We start from the raw sequence: 24,936 nt of genomic DNA, 5'->3' as shown, positions 1-24,936 counted from the left end.
GCGGGCTTATAAAAAGTTATCTTTTCTTGAGCAAACACACGCTCGCTTGGAAAGCAACAGAATTACAGTAATAGAAACTTACAATTCAAAATAGGGGGCGTGATAGCCGAGTGGCATCGTTGCTAGCTTCACACCATGGCGGGTACAGTTCGAATTCGAGTCAATGCATGAGGAAGTTTTGAAAAGAAAAGGTACGTGCTTGTGGGTCGGAGTCTACGTAGAACTGGAGGTGTCGTGACTATAATGAAAATTTCAGCAGTCATAAAAACTTGTACCTCGTGATCGTTGAGGTAGGTATTCTTCTTCTTGATAAATATTATATATTATCTTCACAACCATGATCTTTTAAGTAACCCGAGAGCTGAAATAATGTTGCACAGAGTAAAGCACTAGGACTATTTCACCGGTTAGAACCCACCTGTCGGCAGCCCTGAAGATGGTTTTGCGTGGTTTCTCACTTTACACACCAGGCAAATGCTGGGGCTGTACCTTAACACGGCCACGATCGATTACTTCCCACGCCTAGTCCTTTCCTGTACTTTAGTCGCCTTAAGACCTATCTGTGTCGGTGCGACGCAAAGCAAATTGTAAAAGGAAATTAAAGCACCTGTGTGGTTAATTCTGAGTGAAGTTACAAATTGTTTTTTGACGCTGAAGCTCTTAATTTAATTTTCACAAAGTTGTCCCCACTGACACATGTTAAATTAACATTTGGAAATGTAATATATTACAATACTAGGCTCTCAGTTGGTGCAAGTGTAAGGGCACTGAGTCAATTATATTCTGTTATGTATTTTATCATATTTATAAATTAGTTATATACGAACCCTCTATTAATTACTTATCTGTGATATCAGTTATTTATATGCTCAATTAGGAATGTTTATGTTACTATGTTGATATTTATAGTATGTAGCCTTATGTTGAAAATGAAAACCTGCAACCTGTTTTCCAGTCAATGGCCGGGTCAGGGATGGGATGAATGAAGCCCCCAACTTGCGGCGAGGACAGGAATTGTGCCGGCTGCCAAGGCCTGTCGCATTCCTCAGGGGCAATGATTAATGACTGACAGATGAAATGCAATAATATTGGAGAGTGTTGCTGGAATGAAAGATTACAAGGAAAACCGGAGTATCCGGAGAAAAACCTGTCCCACCTTCCCATTGTCCAGCACAAATCTCACAGGGAGTGACCGGGATTTGAACCACGGTATCCATTGGTGAGAGGCTAGCGCGCTGCTGCCTGAGCCACGGAGGCTCCAATGTGTAGCCTTATGTTAACTGGCTTAAATGCAGGAGAAGGCCATCTCTCCTTAATTTTGCCAGAATAAATAAATAAATAAATAAATAAATAAATAAATAAATAAATAAATAAATAAATAAATAAATAAATATTCATTATGGACCGTTATGCCTTTCAGCATTCAGTCTGCAAGCCTCTGTGAATTTACTAAGCGCCGCCACAATCCTCTATTTGTAACTAGTTCTCTGGCCTCGTTTGGTTCTGTACCTTTTATCTGACTTATCTGATAGGATATAAGATTAATAAATAAACAATTCTTATTTATCAACGACATGAGACGGGATCGAACGCGCAACTATGAGGTTAATAGGCCACGAAGGAAGTGCGATTCAGCTCGGAGGATGTGAAGAGGCGATCTGTTTTCTGTTTCCTCATCATCTTAGCTACTGGCGTGGCGCCAGAACACGTACTGTATATAGAGCAGGTGGTTGCACCTGTACATAACTAGCCTAGCGCATTATATTTTCAAGGATGCCACTCCTCCATTAGCGCCGCTGTCTTTGGAAAGACAACTTGAATACTATGTCGTTGTGCTATCTAGAGGGACAACGTCTAAATAAGCCAACGTGGACCAACTTGCGAAGAAAGCTACGCAACAGAGAACATGCCACTACATCTCTCCGATTTTGATCTACGAGTTTGAAAACTGTCACGTGAAAGATGTTACCTAGCAAACCGTGCAGGCTGTGATGTGAAGTATTGATGGATGGCCATGACATACACATCCACGGCCTGTGCAGCTCTGTTGCTAGGTAACATCGCATGACACTATTTCGTTACAGAAATTTTCGGATGAACCCCATCTCCAAGACATATTGTAACGGTTCAAATCCCGTTACAAGATGATATCTGTATTTTTATTATTGTATGATTTTATCTGTATTTTATTATTATTATTATTATTATTATTATTATTATTATTATTATTATTATTATTATTATTATGTCAGTATTATTATTATGTTATCTGTGATATTGTACTATTATTGTAATTATCCGTTTTATTCAATTCTGCAATTGCCTGTTGCTTGCAAGATTGCCCTTTGATGTATACATATATACGTATGTGTAGTATAACACTCAATACCTGTACAGTGAGAATTGTTGTATATATCAGAGATTGGAAGTGACGTTGTTATATTGCTATACCAGTGGAGATTCTGCCAAGTCATCGCCGAGTCTTGGCTAAGTCATCGTATCTATTTAGATATGCGCGCACCGACTCATCGCCGCAGGGCTATTTCACCACTGCGTGTTATATTTGTCGCGTAGGTGGGAGTATGTCATTGTTATTTCTGGAGATTACGTAGCTGTGTCAACCAAAGTCTATATAAGGTGGGTGCACATTGTAGCGTCAGTCATTACTTATACGGATGCAGTACAGTGAAGTAGTCTACTAGATCAAGAGGCCTTAAGTGGTCAGCCAACCAGTGTGAACGAGAGATGGTGAAGACTCAGTGAGCCATTATTGGTCATTGAGAGAGTGAGACCAAATGGTTGGTCCGTCACTTAGTGGAAGACGCGGACGCAAGGCTTACCAAGGAGTCAGAGAGGGCAACCCTGGACCTACCAAGAGGTCATACCATATTGACTTACAAAGAAGTCAGATGATATGGAGAAGAAGCAGTCTCAAGGATGTATCACCACGTTATGCGTGACACATCTACAGTAAACACCAGAGCAATGGAATACGTCGTAATTACACTCAAAGTGTTAAAGGTACAGTCAAGTGAATCAGTGAGGGAAATATTTCGTATAAATTGTTAAATGTCCGGTCAAGAAGAATTCAAATTCATGCCTAGTTTCTTTCAGTTGCAATGTCATAATTTCATATTTTCATCTGTTTTATCGCAACAAGACTCACTATTTTTGATATATTATTTAAAGAATATATATTGTTCTATCAAACGAATTCATAGTTTCATTTCATTGACAGTAAAATATCTTAACCTCAAAATTAATGGGGAAACCGAACGCCAATCTCCTTTTCCCAGAACTTATATGGTATGTTGTCAAAAGTAAGCTTATTACCCCACACCCTAGAGATGGTCAAGAGTCTCATTCTATTATTGCTGTACTGAGTGACAGCTGGCGCCCTTCAAATAACGTATGTGTAAGTAAGCAGGTAACAAGTAAGTGTGAGTACAAGGTTCGACGAGTGTGTATTTTATTTAATGAATGTTAATTTTATAATTTCCATCATAAATGCAGATATTCAGATTTTTCAATTAAATGCAGTTTTATAATATTTGTAAAATTAGTCAGCGATTCAGGAACATGTTCTCAATGTGTCGACGCAACGTGGGACTCGAATAAATTCAGAATTTGTTCTGAATGACAGCATATCATAGGTTCATTTTGGGAGGAGTGTGCGCATTTAAGCCAACGGAAATTATTACCGGTAAATGTCAAGAGTGTAATTTTGTGATATATATTTGTATTTTGGGGATATGTCAAGGGATTTGAAGAGGGAAATTAATTTGAGATCGCGTACTATCACTAGTGAACCAAAGATGGACAAGGAAGACAATAACAAGTCATGTGAGGACGAGGTCATTGCTTCGGCGGACATCCAAGGTGAAATTCAGAGTAGGGAGCAGGTGAATACGATGGAAGGTTCTGGGATAATTCAGGAAAGCGCAGAAATTGAGAAGCACACTGAAACCCAAAAGGAAATCGCGGGGGGAATGAACCAAGATTTTCTAAATTTGCTGATGGCCAAATTTACCGAGATCAGTAATGAAAGTCAGAAACGAATGGAGGAAAATAAGAAAGAGATGAAAGAATTTTTTAGTAGTAGTAGTAGTGAAAATAATAAAGAGATAAAAGAATTAATTAGTACAAATAATGAAAATAATAAGAGATGAAAGAGATGAAAGAATTTTTTAGTACCAATAATGAAAATTGTAATAAACAGATTAACTCTCTAAGTAATAAAATGGAACAAGTAATTAGTAGTAACGAAAATAGTAAGGAAGAGATGAAAGAATTAATTTGTACTAATAATGAAAATTGTAATAAACAGATTGACTCCATAAGTAGTAAAATGGAGGAAATGATTGGTAGTTGTAACGAAAATCTTAATGTGATCAATAATAAAATAGATGGGTTAAGTGAATCACTAAATTCCAAAATAGATACTAAGATAGTAGAGGTAACTGGTCAAATATGCAAGTTAGAAAATAAGTTAAACAAAGAGTGTGTTGACCTTAGAGAAGAAATGAAGTCGAGTCGGAGCGACCTTCATACTCAAATTGAGCATGTCAAAGGAACATGTACAGAGAATATCAAAGAGTTAAGTAATAAGATTTCTAGTAATCGGGAAGAAATTCACGAGATTGTAGACAAAAGAATAGACAAGATCCATAATGCAGTGGGGCAAGGTATGAGGGAATGTGTCAGTAAGGTAGAAACGTTTGAAAAAGAGCTTGGGCAGGTCAGAGAACTAAAGAATAAACAAGAAACTTTGTCGCAGAAGGTTACAGAGAAAGAGGAAAAATTACAGGAAGAATTGAGAATAATGAAAGAGAATGCGGAGAGAGTGGCGGAAGAAAAAGTTTTGAATTGCCAGAAGGTACTACGGCAAGAAATGAGAGAAGGTCAGATTACCAGAGAAATAATCGTAACGAGTGGTTTGTACAATAGGGACCAAGATTTGCCTAAGTTTACTGGAAAACAATTTAATCCTATGGAATTTGTAACATTAGTTGAGAAAAGGTTTGCAAATAAGTTGAGGGATAATATTATCGAATGGGAAGACGTGTTAGAGATCTTGTCTAAGTCCTTCATCGGTGAAAGTAAAACCTGGTTTCAAGTGTACCGTAATAACATGTCTAATTTGGAAGAATTTAAAGAGAAGTTCATTAATAAGTTTTGGGATGAGAATGTCCAGGGTCGCGAGAGAGAACGGATTATGTTTGGTAAATATAGACACCAGGAGGGAGTGTCTATGACAGAATACTTTCTGGCACACGTGCTTATCTGGAAAAATCTTAATAGTATTGGTTCAGAAGTTGATATCGTAAGGATTATGTTAAAACATTATTCTGATAGGATTAGGGAAGCTGCGTGCATGCAGAAAGTCAGTACTATCAAAGAAATGGAGGTATTGTTAGATAGTTTTGATTCTCTGAATAGTAGCATAGGGGGTAGTCGACCGCAAAGTAGAACTGTAGAGGGAGTGGGAAACAGGTCAGATAATTATCAGAGGAGAGGTAACAATTATGATCAGACGAGGGCTAATAGGAATTTCAATAGTGATAGAGGTCAGCAGAGTTACCCGAGACAATCCGACAATGGGAGGCGTGGGGATTTGAGTCATAGAGATGAAAATAGGCCTAACGCGAATGTTATTCAGGATCCATCATTGAGCCAGCGCACTTTAAACTCTCAGCGGACTGCATAAACAGGTCACGTGAACAGTCCGAAGGTAAAAGTTGTCAAAAACAGGTAGGTAGTGTAGATAATTGTGTAGTAAGAGTAGATTTAAGAGAACAACGTGATTGTGACCTAAGTAGTGATAAGTCAAATGTTTTAAGTGATGACGTAGTCATAGGTAATAAAGTAAGAAATAGTAGTATTAATTTAGATATAAGGAGTGATTTGTTAAGTGATGTAAGTAGGTATAATACTGAGGATATAAGTAGTGAGGTAGTGACTCCGACGATAGAAATTATTATATGGAGAAGAAAAGTGAAGGTATTATTAGACTCTGGTAGTGAAAGGTCATGTATTAGCTCCAAGCTTTACGAGGAAATTCTGAAAGAAAGTCAGAATATAACAGAGATTCCTGTGAGGCAAACCTTCATTATAACAGCGGTGGGTAACAAGTCACAGAGAGTAAATAAAATGATAGCGGTACCTATTACGATTGAAAATGAATGTAACTTTCAACCATGCCTTGTTGTGCCAAATCTGGTGTATTCAGTTATTTTAGGAGCTGACTGGCTTACAAATCATGGAGCTAGATTAGACTTTGATTCGGGTAGTGTGTGTTTGTCCTGGGGGAAAACTAGCAAACAAGTATGTGTGAATTATGAAGGGTCTGAGGTAAGTGTTGATAACGTGTGTTCTGGTAAAGGTATTAGGGAGGTGAGTGAAGGTGTTCCTAGTGAGAGGAGATGTTTTGACGTGTGTCACTTGTGCATAAGACAGGATCCAAGGGATAGTCTGTATGAGACAGTGGCGAGAAGTAATTTGAGTGAATTACAGGAGGAGCAGTTGTGTTCGATGTTAGGTGAGCATCGAGATGTATTTAGTGATAAGCCAGGAAGAACACATGTATATGAACACAAATTTGTTGTACATGACCATTCATCATTTGTGGGACCTAAGTACCCCATTCCACTCAAATATGCTAGTGCTGTCGAAGAACAGATAAACATTATGCTGGATTACGGAATAATTGAACCATCTTGTAGCCATAGTATTAATCCTTTAATTATCGTTGCCAAGAAGGACGGATCAGTCAGGCTGTGTATTGACGCCAGGCTTATGAATCAGAGGATTGAGGCAGACCAACAGAGGCCTGAAACAGTGGAAGAACTCATTCAGCGTTTTGAAGGAAAAACATGGTTTTCCATCATGGATTTGTCTTCTTCGTTTTGGCAAATTCCCCTCAGAAGAGAGGACAGACCTCTCACAGCTTTCGCATATAAGAATTGTTTGTATCAATTTGCAAGAGTCCCGTTTGGTACAAAAACGTCTTCGGCAGCGTTGATTCGTGCTATGTCTAGAGTTTTAGGTCGGGATACAGGGGATTTTGTTACCATGTACATTGATGACGTAGTAATAGCATCTCACACTTTTGAAGAACACATGGAACATTTGAACATAGTCTTACAGAAAGTTAGAGAGGGTGGCTTCACATTAAAACTGGATAAGTCAACATTTTGCACACAACAGATTACATTTTTGGGGCACACTGTATCTGCACAGGGGGTAAAACCAGAACAAACGAGATTAGAGAAGATTAACAACACGAGCACTCCACGTAATAGTAAACAGTTAAAATCATTTTTAGGGGTTTGTAATTATTTTAGACGTTTTGTCATCCAATATGCAGCGTTGTTAGAGCCATTCAGAGGCTTATTGAAAGGTGGAGCTAAATGGAAGTGGACAGTTGAACATGATGAGGCATTTCTTAGGCTGAAGAAAGGTTTTAATGATGCCGTTATGTTAAAATACCCTATGCCTGATCGCGAGTTCGTACTCATGACCAATGCGTCAGAAAAGGGCATTTCCGGATGTTTGTGTCAGAGGGATGACGAAGGAAATTTGGGTATTGTTTCTTTGGCGAGTCGGGGACTCAGCTTGACTGAAAAAAGGTATACCATCACGGAAATTGAGTTCTTGGCTATTATCTATTCTTTAAGCAAATTTAGGATGTATGTATTAGGGAATAAGTTTGAGATATGGACAGATCATCAGGCATTAGTATTTATTAAAACATGTAAGTTAACAAGTAATAGAATGACAAGGTGGATTTTAGCTATCAGTGAATATGACTTCACTATTCGACATATTAAAGGTAAAGATAATGTCTTAGCCGATTTTCTCAGCAGGAATTTATCAGGTAATACGGAGTCCAGGTATGTAGATATCAGAGAAGGAATACTGGTATGTGTGGGTAATGTGACGGACAACATGACAGAACGAGATCGATTACGTCATCTCATGGTGGAACAGGAGAGGGACGATGAGATGAATGTTATCCTGACCTGGTTAAGAGATAAGGAGGCAGATGTTCTTGTGAAGAAAGGTAAACATGAATACAAACTAAGTAGTGGTTTCCTGTCAAGGAAGTGTCATTCTGGAGAATTTAAAGTTTGTGTACCAAAGGCATTACAGGAAGACATGATTTGGTATTATCACAAAGAACTCGGTCATTTTGGGGCAAACAAGGTTCTTTATGCTATTCAAGGGAATTTTGTGTGGAAGAATATGGGAAGGAGTATTAGGAAATTACTTGCGACCTGTGATCTATGTCAACGTAGTAAGCATCCTAACAGGACGTTAGAGGGCCCACGGCAAGCCGTTATTGTAGACAAGCCCGGCCAACTTATATGCGTAGATCTGTTCGGGCAACTAGTAAAATCTCGGTATGGATACCGGTATGTGTTCGTTTTGATTGATGCCTTCAGCAAATATGTCAAAATGTATCCCCTGAGAAAAGCTACGGGAAGGGGTTGCCTAAAGCAGGTTATTGACAGATATATTCCTGAGTTTGGATGTCCACTCAGAATATTATCAGATCACGGCAGTCAGTTCAGTTCAAAGATATGGACTACCAAGTTGAATGAACTGGGTGTTAAGGCCATATATTCGTCTATTCGATACCCACAAGGTAATATGGTCGAGCGGGTCATGAGAGAGATCGGGAGAATATTCAGAGCATACGTACATGATAAGCACAGTTCGTGGTTTTCACGACTGGGTGATGTAGAACGATGGTGTAACACTACGTTACACGAGTCTACGGGATGTACGCCGTATGAAATTCATTTTGGTAGGAAGCCAACCGATCAAATTGCAAGTATGCTAGGCTTAGACTTGGGAGAGGGAAAATCTAAGGATTATTATATCCAGCTGGCTAGGGAAAATTTAATCAAAGCAGGCAATAAACGTATTCGCCAGCAGAAAAGGGCAAAATTGGACGAATTCAGTTTGGGTGACAAGGTGCTACTTAGAGTTCCATTCCCATCATCTGCAGAGGCGGGAAGTATGTCTAAATTCTTTCTTTTGTATCAGGGGTATTTCACTATTGTGAGCCGTATCGGGAAGTGTGCATATTCCTTAAAAGATCAGGAAGGGAAGATTGTCGGTACTTACAACATTAAGAACTTAAAGAAGTATTTCACGTGAGATTTGTTGAAATAAGAGTAAGATGATTAAATTTTTGTAAGAAACTAGCAAAATAAAACTAACATCTGCGATTTGCGTGTGAACCAAGTGTCGTATTGGTGTATTGGAAGAATAAGTGCTACATTGTCATGTACTGTGTGACAAAAAAAACGGAGAACAGGACATTGGACAGTTAACTGCGATAACAATATGCGAGAACAGTTCTCATATAAGTGATATTTCACAAAAAAGTTTTGATATGTTAAAAAAAAGGAGAAGAATGTGTATATTGATTGAAAATTATTTGTGTGTGTTAAATTAAGGGCTATGCTCTTGTGAATTGTATGAGAATGGGACACTGAACAGTTATCTACGATGGCAATGTGCGAGAAAAATTCTCATATGTGATGTATTATAAAATGTATGGATGCTGAAAAAGAAAATTATTGTTGTATACTCATTTAAAGTGTTTATATGTGTCAGTGTTATATATATAATTTTGTTCATAAATCAATCGATTCTTTGTTCTTCGATTTATTTATGAGGGAGGCGAATTGTAACGGTTCAAATCCCGTTACAAGATGATATCTGTATTTTTATTATTGTATGATTTTATCTGTATTTTATTATTATTATTATTATTATTATTATTATTATTATTATTATTATTATTATTATTATTATGTCAGTATTATTATTATGTTATCTGTGATATTGTACTATTATTGTAATTATCCGTTTTATTCAATTCTGCAATTGCCTGTTGCTTGCAAGATTGCCCTTTGATGTATACATATATACGTATGTGTAGTATAACACTCAATACCTGTACAGTGAGAATTGTTGTATATATCAGAGATTGGAAGTGACGTTGTTATATTGCTATACCAGTGGAGATTCTGCCAAGTCATCGCCGAGTCTTGGCTAAGTCATCGTATCTATTTAGATATGCGCGCACCGACTCATCGCCGCAGGGCTATTTCACCACTGCGTGTTATATTTGTCGCGTAGGTGGGAGTATGTCATTGTTATTTCTGGAGATTACGTAGCTGTGTCAACCAAAGTCTATATAAGGTGGGTGCACATTGTAGCGTCAGTCATTACTTATACGGATGCAGTACAGTGAAGTAGTCTACTAGATCAAGAGGCCTTAAGTGGTCAGCCAACCAGTGTGAACGAGAGATGGTGAAGACTCAGTGAGCCATTATTGGTCATTGAGAGAGTGAGACCAAATGGTTGGTCCGTCACTTAGTGGAAGACGCGGACGCAAGGCTTACCAAGGAGTCAGAGAGGGCAACCCTGGACCTACCAAGAGGTCATACCATATTGACTTACAAAGAAGTCAGATGATATGGAGAAGAAGCAGTCTCAAGGATGTATCACCACGTTAGGCGTGACACATCTACAGTAAACACCAGAGCAATGGAATACGTCGTAATTACACTCAAAGTGTTAAAGGTACAGTCAAGTGAATCAGTGAGGGAAATATTTCGTATAAATTGTTAAATGTCCGGTCAAGAAGAATTCAAATTCATGCCTAGTTTCTTTCAGTTGCAATGTCATAATTTCATATTTTCATCTGTTTTATCGCAACAAGACTCACTATTTTTGATATATTATTTAAAGAATATATATTGTTCTATCAAACGAATTCATAGTTTCATTTCATTGACAGTAAAATATCTTAACCTCAAAATTAATGGGGAAACCGAACGCCAATCTCCTTTTCCCAGAACTTATATGGTATGTTGTCAAAAGTAAGCTTATTACCCCACACCCTAGAGATGGTCAAGAGTCTCATTCTATTATTGCTGTACTGAGTGACAGCTGGCGCCCTTCAAATAACGTATGTGTAAGTAAGCAGGTAACAAGTAAGTGTGAGTACAAGGTTCGACGAGTGTGTATTTTATTTAATGAATGTTAATTTTATAATTTCCATTATAAATGCAGATATTCAGATTTTTCAATTAAATGCAGTTTTATAATATTTGTAAAATTAGTCAGCGATTCAGGAACATGTTCTCAATATTTATGTCAAAATAATAATATTCTTGCCGACAGAAATTCAGAATTATACATTTCAAGTATGGTCTAAACGCCAACAGCTTTCTTTAAAAAAATTGTCATCACAGCAGTGTCCGAAAACCATGCAGCCGAGGATTGAATCACTCGACTACACGGCAGTGACAAGCCGTTGAAATCTTTCTGCTGTTTACATGAAGTGAAGAGTGTGGCTCGCACATATAACACAGCACTCCACACACGCGCCATTCTTTACCCTCGACACCACTTGCCAGCTGATAGGACAGGAAGCGTGAACAATCCTCTGATATTTTTACAGCGTTCCTCTTACTACTTCGTGTTTCGAGCCAGGGACTTCTTAAACAACATCCCCACGTGTGATGTCTGACTGTATCACGCCGCCTGGTGAGTACATTTCGTCATATTACAGTACCGGTACTCTTAGCCGTGTTTTGTGCAGATAATGTAAAGTGATTTGGTTTATGTTTCATTATTCCGTAATTCATTTCCCTTAAAAATGGTGATAACAATATAATTTCGTGTGGGTATTGCTACCCTTTTAAGGCAGCCCCTCCGAAGAGGTGGGGGCGGCATCTCCCACGTATGAAAAACTGGTTGTTTTTGTGTTGGAGGATTGTTTTCTGTGCGATATACGAGTTGCAAAGATGCTGGGTACAGCACAAACACCCATCCAACGGAATTAACATTAAAATCTCCTACTCAGCCTGGAATCGAACTCGGAGCCCACTACAAACACCATTCTTACAAGGAGGACAGCCTCCCTGCCAATCTTAAATTTCTGGCAATGCCGAGAATCGAACGCAGGCTTCCGAGAAAGGCAGATAATAGTACTAATTGTTACGATGGTGGACATTTTGAGGTTAACGGATTTAGCAATATCAGTAAGTTGTCAAAAAGAAAGTTAAGCCTATTCACTGCTGGTCTTCTAAGCCTATTTTGGACGATATTCCATTTCTTTTACTTCATACTTTGGGATCTTTTATGGTATTGGTGCATGCATATTTCCCGAGTTTTAAGATCATGCAAATGCGAGTCCTAATGACCACGATATCAACAGTCACGGAGAACTTCAAGCTTGCTTTGTTTTTGTTAAACGACCTCTGCGCTTGAAGAATTCCATCTCAGTCAAAGAATTCTGAGGGGTGTTAAAACGTGTAACAGAAGTTATTCATCTCGAACGCTTAAGTTTGTTAACTGAGGTCCAAAACGGACGAGGCTGCGAATTCCCGTTGATAATCAGTTTGTTTTTTATTGGGTAGAAGATATGACATGAGCGCACGTACCGTGACGAAGCTATGAGGTCAGAGACCCACGAGTTGCCTGCCCCGGGGGACCTCGGCGTCTCACAACACACACAACGTTTGACTCTCTCCTCGCGCAAGATCGCCTTCCGTAATAAAGTTCAGAAAACTAGCCACCATCCATTGAATGAATTTTATTTACCCTCGTTTAGCTCCAGGTACACTAACTGGTAGGATGATCTTACTGCACAGTCATGCAAAACGTTCTACTCAGATGTAAGCTTGCATTCGGAAGATAGGTTCGAACCTCGCTGTCGGCAGTCCTGAAGATGGTTTTCCATGCTTTCCCATTTTCTAACCAAGTGAATGATCGAGCTGTATCGTAATCAAGGCCAAGGTCGCTTCCTTTCAACTCCTAGCCTTTTCATATCTCGTCTTCGCCATAAGACCCATATGGTCTCAATATTATTTAAAAATCCCTTTGGGAACATAACATGATAATAAATATGTTGTTCAATAAAATGTCCCTCTGTGGCTGAGGGTGATAGAATAACAGCCACGGTATTCCCTGACTATCGTAAGGGGCCCCAGGGAGCGTGGGTTGGTGACCATGGGGCCCATAGCAGAGTCTCGGCACTGCTTCCACTTTCTTGTGCCAGGCTCGTCACTTTCATCTATCCTATCAGACCTCCCTTGGTCAACTCTTGTTCTTTTCCGACCCCAACGGTATTAGGTCACGATGATTATGGAATCTTTAATTTTCGCTCCCTTCGCGACTCTTGTCTTCCTATGACCGATACCATAATTTTTCGAACTTTTCGAAGTGTCGGGCCCCTTCAGTGTTTTTTTTTTTCTGATTAATAGAGGATGATTGCCCGGTTGTACTTCCTCTTAAAACAAATAAAATGTACGACGCGATTTTATCTAGCAACCGTGTAAGATGTGATGTGAAGCAATGATGGATGGCCATGACATACAGATCCACGGCCTGTTGAGCTCTTTTTATACAGATTCAGAGACTGTGCGGCTCTCAAAGTACTGTTGCTAGGTAACATGCGTCACACATTTTGTTACATGCACATATTTGTTGCACACATTATCGGATGACATATTTATGTCAAAAAGGAAATTCCAGTCCTTGAAACTGAACGACTTCCAAGGCCTCTCAAACCTAATGTCGTCGGGATCGAAAAAGAGCAGGAGTTGGCTAAAAGCGGTCGGGTACGGAAGATGGAAGTGAGGAGGTGGACAGAAGAAGAGCAAGCAATGCCTCACACAGTTGGGATCCCCTCGGTAATCAACACAGTCATCTCTCACGACAGGCACGGGATACCTTGGATATGTACGCTATCACCCCCCTCCCCCCACCAACACACCAACAGGGGTATTCCAAACCGTTTCACCCCCTAGCCAACAGACGGCAGAAAAATTGAGATTCAAGGGGCACTACGCAGCTTTCCCTCACAGAATTCTGGAATAGTGAGAGGTGGTTGAACCAGCAATGATGACTGCACTTTTGCTATACGAGGTGGTGCTGGGTCAACTGGGGTCAACAGCACGACTCCTGCTTCGGTCGTCATTATCCACTCCGTACTCACCTGGCGGGCAATTATGTAGATTCGCAACTCATATCTAATGAGCTGCTCTAGAATGGGTATACTGCCTGGTGTTCCTCACCCTCTGCATCACCTCATGTGGAGCAGAAGTCACGTTAACAAAGACGAAACAAACTGAAGCATAGGCCAGTATTAAATTGTACACCCACTTCACCCGTATTCACATAAATGTGTCTCATGTCCGGGCGTGTGACTTAGTGCTGATCGCCACCTCAGAAGATGATTTACAGCGTCCAATGCATAACCTAAACCTAGTCTCAGAAAAGTACTCAATGGAAATATCCCCTGAGAAAAATTAGATAATGGCTTTCTGTGGCAAGGAACCAGTAAGAAGCAAGATCTGTTTAAATAACAACATTTTGCAAAGAGTAAATGATTTCAAATACATCGGCTACAAACTGTCTTTCTTTGAAGAACTGGACATACCCGAGAAAATCTCCAAATTTAACAGATGTTTGGGAATCGTCAATAAAGTTTTCCGACCATCATTAGTTCAAAAACACACCCGTACAAGAATCTACAAAACCTTGGCAAGATCTATACTTTGCTATGGAAGTGAAGCGTGGGCCCTGAGGAAATGTGATGAGAGAAGAATAATTATAGCTGAAATGAAATACATGCGGCGAACAGCAGGAGTCACCAAATGGGAACACAAAAGGAATACAGAAGTGCTGAATGACCTTAAAAGCAGACCTACACCGGAATACATCTATGAATACCAGAGAAATTGTATAGAACACCTAAACAGGATGGACAGAAGCAGGATCCCCAAAGCAGTCATAAACTACTGCCCCGGTGGGAAGAGATCTCTGGGACGCCCCAGGAAGAGATGGCGTGAAAATGAAAATCTTTTGTATAGACCGTAACAGTTCTTCATAGGACTAATACATGAAAGAATGATGATGACGATGATGATGATGATGTCCGGGCGTGTTCTGAAAATTTGCGTCAAGAAATTAGCGAAACGAAATGTGTGACGCCATGTTACCTAGCAAACGTGTAGACTGTGAAATGAAGTACTAATGGATGGCCATGACTGAGAGACATATTGTCAAAGAAAAGCGTTAGAGTACAGATGGTCGATGTGATCCTGTAGGCTGTGATGTGAACTATTGATGGATGGCCATGACTGAGAGATATATAGAAGACTCTGAATGGCCATGAGTGGGAGACATATTATCAAAGAAGAGCGTTAGAGTACAGATGGTCGATGTGATCCTGTAAGCTGTGATGTGAACTATTGATGGATGGCCATGACTGAGAGATATACAGAAGACTCTTTTAACAAAGAGAACTTATCACATCACACTCTAGAGAACCGATTATTTCATTCGTGGTAGTTTCATAGGACTTGAGTCAATTTCTCCCTTTTGATGCATTGAACCCTCCACTTTGCCGTCTCCAAATTCCATCACGATGTCTCTGAAAACTGATGCAAATAAATTTGGGTATAATTTTTGAAGACATAATTACGATCATTTGATTTTCCCAAACGGAGATTTTACTCCATTTTATCTAAGAAGAGGGGCATCAGAGAAATCATAGTGTCACAAACGAGGGACTTCGTTTAAGGGTTATTATTATACTGTAATAATTATTTTTATTAAAATAACTGGAAGAGATTGAATATGTTCGTGGGAACGAAGTATTTGCCTTCTGATGTGAGCTGAGCGCTACCGAACAGCACGCCACACTCCAACTGCTCGGTATCGCCAATCTCTTAACGATATTTCTTATTTTACTTCTTCTCCAACTCGAATTTTACGGGCTTCTTTATAACTGTTTTATTGAAGACTTTGACATTAAATGTCTTCTGTCCGTTAACAATCTCCATTTGATTTATGCAGCCTGATTGTTCTAATATGACTGTACTAAAGAGCTATGCATCGTAAACCAGGAACCAGCGTCTGTACAAGCAAATTGGAGGTGAAGCACAACACGAGGTAAAGAAGGCAAGCTCGCAGTTTTTGAACACTGCCATCCGCGTGCTGTCTAGTAGTCTAAGTATTTTGATTTGAAAACCGGCCCAAAACGTTTCCGAAACTGTAGATATATTCTGTGCAAAAACAGTTCTTTGTTCAAACTTATAACAAATACCACGTGCTCAATATTTTATTGTAAAGAGGAAAAACTCAGAACTAATAGTCTGATCTCATTGTGACGATATAGCAGATATTTTTAATTCATTCAGTCAAATGGACTGTATCGCTACTGACCTATCCAAGGCTTTTGATAAGGTAGATCATGGGAGAGAGCTGATGAAAATTCGTGTTATTGGATTAGACAAAGGAATGGTTAAGTGGGCGGTTAAATTTCTAGAAAATAGAACTCAGAAAATTAGAATAGATCAAACATTATCTGATCCTGTAACAGTTAAGGGGGTCCCGGAGGGCAGTTTTTAGGGCCTTTATATTTTCTTATGTATATAAATGACATGAGTAAGGAACTGGAATGGCAGATAAGGCTGTTTTCAGATTATTTTATACTGGATAAGGTAGTAAATAAGTTACAGGATTGTGAGCGACTACAAGAATACATGTAGTAAGATGGACAGCACACGTGCATGAGGATAAGCGGGATGAAAAGTCAGGTTGTGTTTTACCAAGAGTAATAGTCCTTTCAGTTTTAAATATTACCGTGTTGATGAGGTCAGTGTACCTCAAGGAGTTCACTGTAAGTAATTAGATATTAATTTAAAAACAGAGCTTAACTGGGAAAATAGTGAATACTATTTTTAGTGATGTAGCCATACGATAAATAAATAAATAAATAAATAAATAAATAAATAAATAACCGGGGGAGTTGGCTGCGCGGCTAGGGGCGCGCAGCTGTGAGCTTGCATCCGGGAGATAGTGGGCCCAAGCCCTACTGTCGATAGCCCTGAAGATGGTTTTCCGTGGTTTCCCATCTTCACACCAGGCTGTACCTTAATTAAGGCCACGGCCGCTTCCTTCCCACTCCTAGGTCTTTCCTCTCCCACCGTCACCACAAGACCTACCTGTGTCGGTGCGACGTAAAGCAATTTGTAAAAAAAAAAAAAAAAGAATTAATGAGTAAATAAATAAATCACATCAACGAGGTTGTAAATAAAGGATACAGATCTCTTCATATAATTATAAGAGTATTTAGGGGTTGCAGTAAGGATACTCTACAACTGATACACAGAATTACTATACGGTAAAGTTTAATTTTCCCTACTCTTTTGAATATGGGAAGAAGGCAATTACGTCATAGTATGAATTAAAATAAATGTAACTTTCACCTCTACAACGGACGTCGATCTGTTGCCATATACATGGTACTTCTCATATCACAGACCTATTGTACAGTAAATATGTATCAAATGGGCGAGTAGACCGTGCGGTTAGGGTTGCGCAGCTGTGTGCTTCCATTCGAATCCCATTGTCGGCAGTCCTGAGGATGGTTTTCCATGGTTGCCCATTTTTACACAAGATAAATGATGCGGCTGTACCTTAATTAAGGCCTCGGCCGCTACTTTCCCATCCTTCCGTCGCCGGAAACCTTCGATGTATTAGTGAGGCGTTACAAAAGTTTAAAAAAAGATGATGTGTCAATTTCTTAAGAATTAATGATAACTAGAAACTTTATTTAGACAATACAAGTGACGCTGTACGCATTCTACGTCAAGCATTGCGGCCGTGACCCGGCCAAGGTCCGTTCGATTTTATATTTTATAGACGATTGATAAACTGATTATTTAGCCAGGCAACATAACGAGCAGGTATGTATGATTATGCAATATAAGATACGTAACTATTAACTTAATTATTTATAACTAACTAAACCAATAAACAAAACTACTTGAATTATTATTTAACAAGAGACAGTGAGTTGCACTCCGGGGATGATTGATACTAATGCTTCACAAATGTGTGGTTAAATATTAAACCCTTGCCCAAGAATTACGGACTGGAATAATATATCAAGGAAAATGTTCGATAAATTTCCAAATGATTCGAAATCTTTTAAGAAAAGGCTAGGTAAGCAATGATAGGAAATCTGCCAACTGGCCCATAGTTTTAAATGCGGATCATTGATGACTGAGGACATACAAATTTTACATTGAATACGAACATGCTGTTCATTAGAACTTCTTACTCAGCACTTCTCACTCGAATCCTCTGATCGTTTTGGGTTTTAAAGCCAGATGCACCATCTGGCATCATGTACAATGTCTACATATGAACGGCCATGCTGATGATATGTCACCGAGCGAGTTGGCCGTGCGGTTAGGGTCGCGCTGCTTGCGGCTTGCATTCTGAAGATAGTGGGTTCGAATATCACCATCGGCAGCCCATTTTCACGTCAGACAAATGCTGGCGCTCTACCTTAATTAAGGTCACGGACGCTACATTCCCAATCCTAGCCCTTTCTTACCCTTCCGTCGCCGAAACCTTCGATGTATTAGTTGGACGTTAAACCAGTAGGAAAAAATGAGTCCGGCTTCCTGCCTGAATGTTGAGTGTAGTGGTATTCGATTCAGAGGACCACAGCTTCGATTCGGGCCAGACGTGGTTTGGTTTATTCCTCTAGCTGGGTGTTTCTGTCTGTCTTCATATACATCTGCGTACAACAATTCCTTTTCCTCACGGTCTTTTCCCAATTCATTGGAGAAGACACTTAACATGGATTGTCTTTGTTTTACGGACGGATGCCCGTCCTGACGCCCAACCAATGTTTTTGTGTGTACCTCGCTCCTTATAGGGTTGGCGTCAAGAAGGACATGAAACCGTAAAACTGGATTAATGTCAGCAAAAGTGCCATCCCCAGGTAAGTGGGATAGGCCAGAAATAAGAAGTTGTTGATCTAATAATTAGAGTCCAGAACTTCAGGCATTTATTTTGACAAAAATATGCACTTTATTTAGGAAATAGACAGTAAACATAAAAAAACACTAACAATTCGCAAAAATGTGCACTGAAATAATGAAAATGGTTTCGTGTAAGATACTTAATACAGATCTGCACAATATTTTATTACTTAATGTTACATAGTAGGTACAGGTTTCGGCAACACTCTCGACCAGCTGGGCTGCGGAATGAGATTTTCAGTAAAGATCTCTGTAATACGAAAATACAATTAATTTTATCTATTAAATTAAAATAAAATTATTCTCTTTGTTACGAAATGAAAAGGCTTGTGGCTTTAAGTGCCGAGAATGTCCGAGGACATGTTCGGCTCGCCAAGGGCTGGTCTTTTGATTTGATGCCCATAGGCGACCCTGCCGGGAATCGAACCCGGGACCCCTGTGACCAAAGGTCAGCATGCGGCCGGACCTCTTTATTATTAATACAGTAGATTGGAATTAGTTTTATGTTATTTCCACTAATTAATTGTAATACGTAAATAATAACCGAAAATGCTTATAACAACTCAATAGGACAAAAAGAGGTATTAAACTTTCATTTATATATAATGGAAGTTAAAATAGGTACAAAAAAAGACAAAATAATAACGGTTTCTTTCTTTCTTTCTTTCTTTCTTTTTTAATCCGGTTACACTCCAGGGTTGGTTTCTCCGTCCGTCTCAAGGGCAGTTCCTGGAGCGTGTTACTTTGGGTCGGGGATACAACTGGGAAGGATGACCAGTAGGCCTACCTCGCCCAGGCTGCTTCATCTGCTGTGCTGAACAGGGGCATGTGGGGGATGAGAAAATGGGAAGGGATAGACAAGGAAGAGGAAAAGAGACGGCCGTGGGCTTGAGTTAGGTACCATCCCAGCATTTGCCTGGAGGTGGGTGAAGTGGGAAACCACGGAAAACCACTTCGAGTATGGCTGAGGTAGGAATCGAACCCCCTCTACTCAGTCGACCTCGAGAGGCTGAGTGGACCCCGTTCCAGCCCTCGCCCCATTTTTCAAATTTCGTGGAAGAGCCGGGAATCGACCTCGGGGCTACGGGGGTGCCGGCTAATCACACTAACCACTACACCACATAGACGGACAATAACGGTTCCAACCATTCCGAAATATGCGGAAACTTTTTTATCTCGATTTGACACTTCGATATCTATAATATGTAACAAGATTAAATAAAGGTATTTGACTAAATTCCGGGGTTTAATAATAATAATAATAATAATAATAATAATAATAATAATAATAATAATAATAATAATAATAATAATAATGTATTAGCACGAACGAGGGAAATGCCGTGTTTCTCTACAGGACCACTCATATCGTTGTGTTGTGGATAGCCTATGTAACAACGGCAGGCGTGCAGCGGCGTTATGATCCCAACAAGTTTCATTCCAATCCGTCTGGTTCAACCGAAAAGAGTTGACTAGTGGTCTTATGGTTGATCATTGATAAACTGTAATGCACATAGCTGAATTCACTGATAATGTTCGAGTGTAGGGATTATTTAAAACATCCAATGTAACACACAAATAGAAGAGCTCTTTCAAAGAGAAAATGTGTTATTTCACACTAGCGAGGCTACTGGCCTTAGAGGGCGGGCGAGAAGTTACACAATTCACATTTCAAAACGTGATGCGATCGAAAACATTGCCAGAAAAAAGGGATCCCTGATATTTACCTGTCCAGTGGCAGTGTCAATAGCTAATACCAGTGGGTCGAGAACAAAGAGCGCAGACGTCACCATGTGTATGAGTGATGCATACATTCGAAAACAATCATCTGATAAAAATATAACACATGTGACGGCTAGCATTTAAATCATCGAGCTAACAGGAATTCAATCAACGGAAAGCCGACATGCACTCGCTGCACACTGCCTTCCACTGGTACACTGAAAGGGCTCACATCATTCTCCAGTTAACTTAGTCCTCTTTTCTCTGGTCCATCGGTAGCGAGCATGTCACTTCCTGAGAGACAACGACCAGTTCAGGAATTTTTGCCTGGATCTGAGCACTAGTTCGAGGTCCACTCAGCCAACACGAGAACAAGTGATGAGCTTTATGAACAGCTCAGGTCTAGAAAGCCAAGAATAACGGTGGAGAGGATTCGTTGCGCTGACCACACACGACTCCTCGTGATGTGCAGGCCTTCAGGCTAAGTACCCATTCCTTGGTAGGCGAAGACACACTGGGACTGTAGCACCATGGGGTTTGGTTTTATTTAACAGAATAGGATCCGAGTTTTACACAGAACTCGACGAATAAAGCCAGCCCTTGTCCCGTTTCTCTACGGGGTCGGGTATGAAATGAGATGAATATTCATAGCGAGTTTTTACGACCGGATGCCCTTTCTGACGTCAACCTCTTCAGAGAAGTTAATGAGATGAAATGAATGACGTGATATGGTAGTTCGAAGGGAGAGGGTGAGACCTGTTCCTAGGACACAGCCTACTCCTGTCGAATATCACCAAGGGGTCTGCTCAAGGCTTTACGTCTCCATCCGACTGACGAATCATTATCAACAGTGTATACACCCTCACACCATATGAGCACTAATAATGACGTGTGACCTCCGAAGAGGCTTGGTGCAGATTTTTCGAGTTCTATGAAGATGAGGCCCTACCTCATATGAATTCCAATGATGAAGACGGTACACACACACATCCAGCCTTCCGAACCACTGGAATTAATCAATTAAGGTTAAAATACCCAACCTGGTCGAGAATCGAACCGAGGGCCGCCCTGGTACAAAGGCCAGCACGCTAACTATTTAGCCATGGAACCGGGCTTATGAACACTGATGAGAGGTTTGGAATTGTAGCGAGGCTTTTGACACGTAATCTAGTGATTGTACACCATCACCTTTCCTACCATTCCAGCTAACATTCTAATGGTGGAAACGGGACTCGAACCAACTAAGCACGGCGTGAGACCATATAGACTTGACGCCTTAATGACCATCTCCACCAGGCGGGCTAATAAATCAAAACGTCACACTAACATATGAAAAACCCAAGCAAGCTTCTAGTACTACTGTTCATAGTGTGACCATTGCCACGCGACCTTTATTTCTACATGGAATCCGAATCAAGGGGGCACGATCATTCATTAAAAAAAAACAACAACAAACACTCATCATTTTTCATTTCAAAAGCCGGGATTCGAACAGAAGCCGCTTTTGTGAGAAGCCAGTGAATATGATATTCGGCTACTATGCCGCTTCACAAATATCCAAAAGCCGTGCTGAGTAACTCAGATGGTAGATCCTGTCTTCTGAGCCTATGTTGGCGGGTTCGACTCCGGCTCACTGCGGCTGTATTTGAAGGCTCTTAAATACACCAGCCTCGTGTCGATAGATTTACCAGCATCTAGAAGAAATGCTTTGGAACAACATTCCGCCATTTTGGTGACTCCGAAAAATCGTAAAAATAAAATTTATAACGTAAGTATTGCCACCACCCCCGGAGGTCCGGGTTCGATTCCCGGCTCTGCCACGCAATTTGAAAAGTGGTACGAGGGCTGGAACGGGGTCCACTCAGCCTCGGGAGGTCAACTGAGTAGAGGTAGGTTCGATTCCCACCTCAGCCATCTTCGAAGTGGTTTTCCGTGGTTTCCCACTTCACCACCAGGCGAATGCCGGGATGGTACCTAATTTCAAGCCACGGCCGCTTCCTTCCCTCATCCTTGCCTATCACTTCCAATCGTCCCATCCCCCTACAAGGCCCCTGTTCACCATAGCAGGTGAGGCCGCCTGGGCGAGGTACTGGTCATACTCCCCAGTTGTATCCCCCGCCCAAGAGTCTGAAGCTCCAGGACACTGCGCGGTAGAGGTGAGATCCCTCGCTGAGTCCGAGGGAAAAGCCGAACCTGGGGGGTAAACAGATGATGATGATGATGATGATGAAGTATTGCCAGCTCAGGGATTCGTATGTTCCCTTTATCACGTCTCCGAAGTTGTATCAGCAGAGGCAAATCAAAAACACATTTCATTTGGACATATTTTATCGCATCAAAAACTAATGTCGAATCCAGTTTGACGAGAAACGATGTAATCTAAAGTCGAACTGGGTACTCCCAAGTGGCGAGATGAAGAGATGTCAGCTTGTGGCTCCCGCTTGCCACAGTATACACAACAAAGCTTATGCACGTTTTGATGACGCCTTTGTGGAGTAGAAAATGAAATAAAAGAGTAAAGCTGTGTAAGGAAGAGAGGGGCTGTCGGAGTTCACCCTCGGCCAGCGGGATTACAGTGGGGGAGGCCAGGGGCTGACACCTCCTCTTACATCAGAATGGTGATGCTATTGCGATGTTGCCACGTTATTATTATTATTATTATTATTATTTTCTCCCCTCCTCTGCCAAGATTCTAACCCGCACGCTTTACAGGATTTGCCTAATAGGGTTGTCAGCAAATTTGCCCGAAATAATAGACACTGTACAGTCTGCTCATATGCAAATAAGTTTCCCTTCCTGATGAAATCTCTGCATCCTCTTTTTTTTATATAAAAGTGTCTGAAGAGTAATAACAGATAAAGACATACATTAAATATCCAAACGATAGACATTGCCTTTGATGTCGAGATATAGCACAGTGTTTACAGCGCAATGTATGGGCTAGAACAAATTTGTTATTGTCATTAACCTGTCTCAGTCTTATTATTAATTATTTACGATGAGACCTGCTAGGGAGGACATGTCAATTTCAATTCACCCTTCCTCGTTGAATTATTCTTCTCTCCTGAGACCACGTTGGACCGGGTTTCCTTTTTATTCTTCCTTGGAATCCTTCCAATTTTAAAATTTTCTTCTGAGACCACTTTGGACCGGATTTCCTTTTCATTCTTCCTTGGAATCCTTCCAATTTTAAAATTTTCTCCTGAGGCCACTTTGGACCGGATTTCCTTTTCATTTTTCCTTGGAATCCTTCCAATTTTAAAATTTTCTCCTGAGACCACTTTGGACCGGATTTCCTTTTCATTCTTCCTTGGAATACTTCCAATTTTAACATTTTCTCCTGAGACCACTTTGGACCGGATTTCCTTTTCATTCTTCCTTGGAATCCTTCCAATTTTAAAATTTTCTCCTGAGACCACTTTGGACCGGATTTCCTTTTCATTCTTCCTTGGAATCCTTCCAATTTTAAAATTTTCTCCTGAGACCACTTTGGACCGGATTTCCTTTTTTCATTCTTCATTGCAATCCTTCCAATTTTAAAATTTTCTCCTGAAACCACTTTGGACCGGGTTTCTTTTTCATTCTTCCTTGGAATCCTTCCAATTTTAAAATTTTCTTTATCTCTTACCGGGGAGTTGTCCGTGCGGTTAGGGGCGCGCAGCTGTGAGCTTGAATCCGGGAGATAGTGGGTTCGAATCTCACTTTCGGCAGCACTGGAGATGGTTTTCCGTGGTTTTCCATTTTCCCACCAGGCAAATTCTGGGACTGTACCTTAAAATTAAGGCCACGGCCGCATCCTTCCCACTTCTAGGCCTTTCCTATCCCATCGTCGCCATAATAGCTAACTGTGTCGGAGCGAGGTAAAGGAAATTGTAATATATATCCGGGAAACTACCTCACTCCTCATTCCCCTAGTACGCCTCTTCAGTGATGCCTAGGCCATTTATGACAGCTGATGGCTGAGCTGTTGAGGATCCAACCAGCCTTAGGGCTGAGGACCAAACATACATACATATATCTTTCTATAGTTTCCTCTTTTCTTACTTTATTTATTTCTAAATCTTCCTTGACCTCATGGCATTCAGCTTGTTGTTAACTTTTTCTCCCGAAGGTACTTGAGTATCTGTTTTGTCATTATTATTAGCCCGCCCGGTGGCCATAATCGTTAAGGTGTCAAGTCTATATGGGCTAACATCGTGGTTAGCCGGTTCAAGCCCCATTAGTCGAAAACATTTTCACCATCAGAATGTTAGCCGAATGAGTAGGAGAGTTGGTAGTATGCAATTTCTAATCACTAGATTGCGTGCCAAAAGCCCGGATTCATTTCCAAACCTCTCCG

At 40.4% G+C, this 24,936-nt stretch overlaps 1 protein-coding gene across 2 annotated transcripts in view; it reads right to left on the bottom strand.

Annotated features, from left to right (window-relative positions):
• The window catches only part of svp (COUP transcription factor 2), a 603,142-nt gene that overhangs the window by 134,258 nt on the left and 443,948 nt on the right, over positions 1 to 24,936 (bottom strand). The gene's annotated exons all lie outside the window — the stretch shown is intronic.

Source organism: Anabrus simplex, chromosome 1 (assembly GCF_040414725.1).
Source record: "Anabrus simplex isolate iqAnaSimp1 chromosome 1, ASM4041472v1, whole genome shotgun sequence".
Lineage (NCBI taxonomy): Eukaryota > Metazoa > Arthropoda > Insecta > Orthoptera > Tettigoniidae > Anabrus > Anabrus simplex.
Note: the sequence above shows the minus strand (reverse complement) of the source record. Positions and strands in the feature narration are given on the sequence as shown.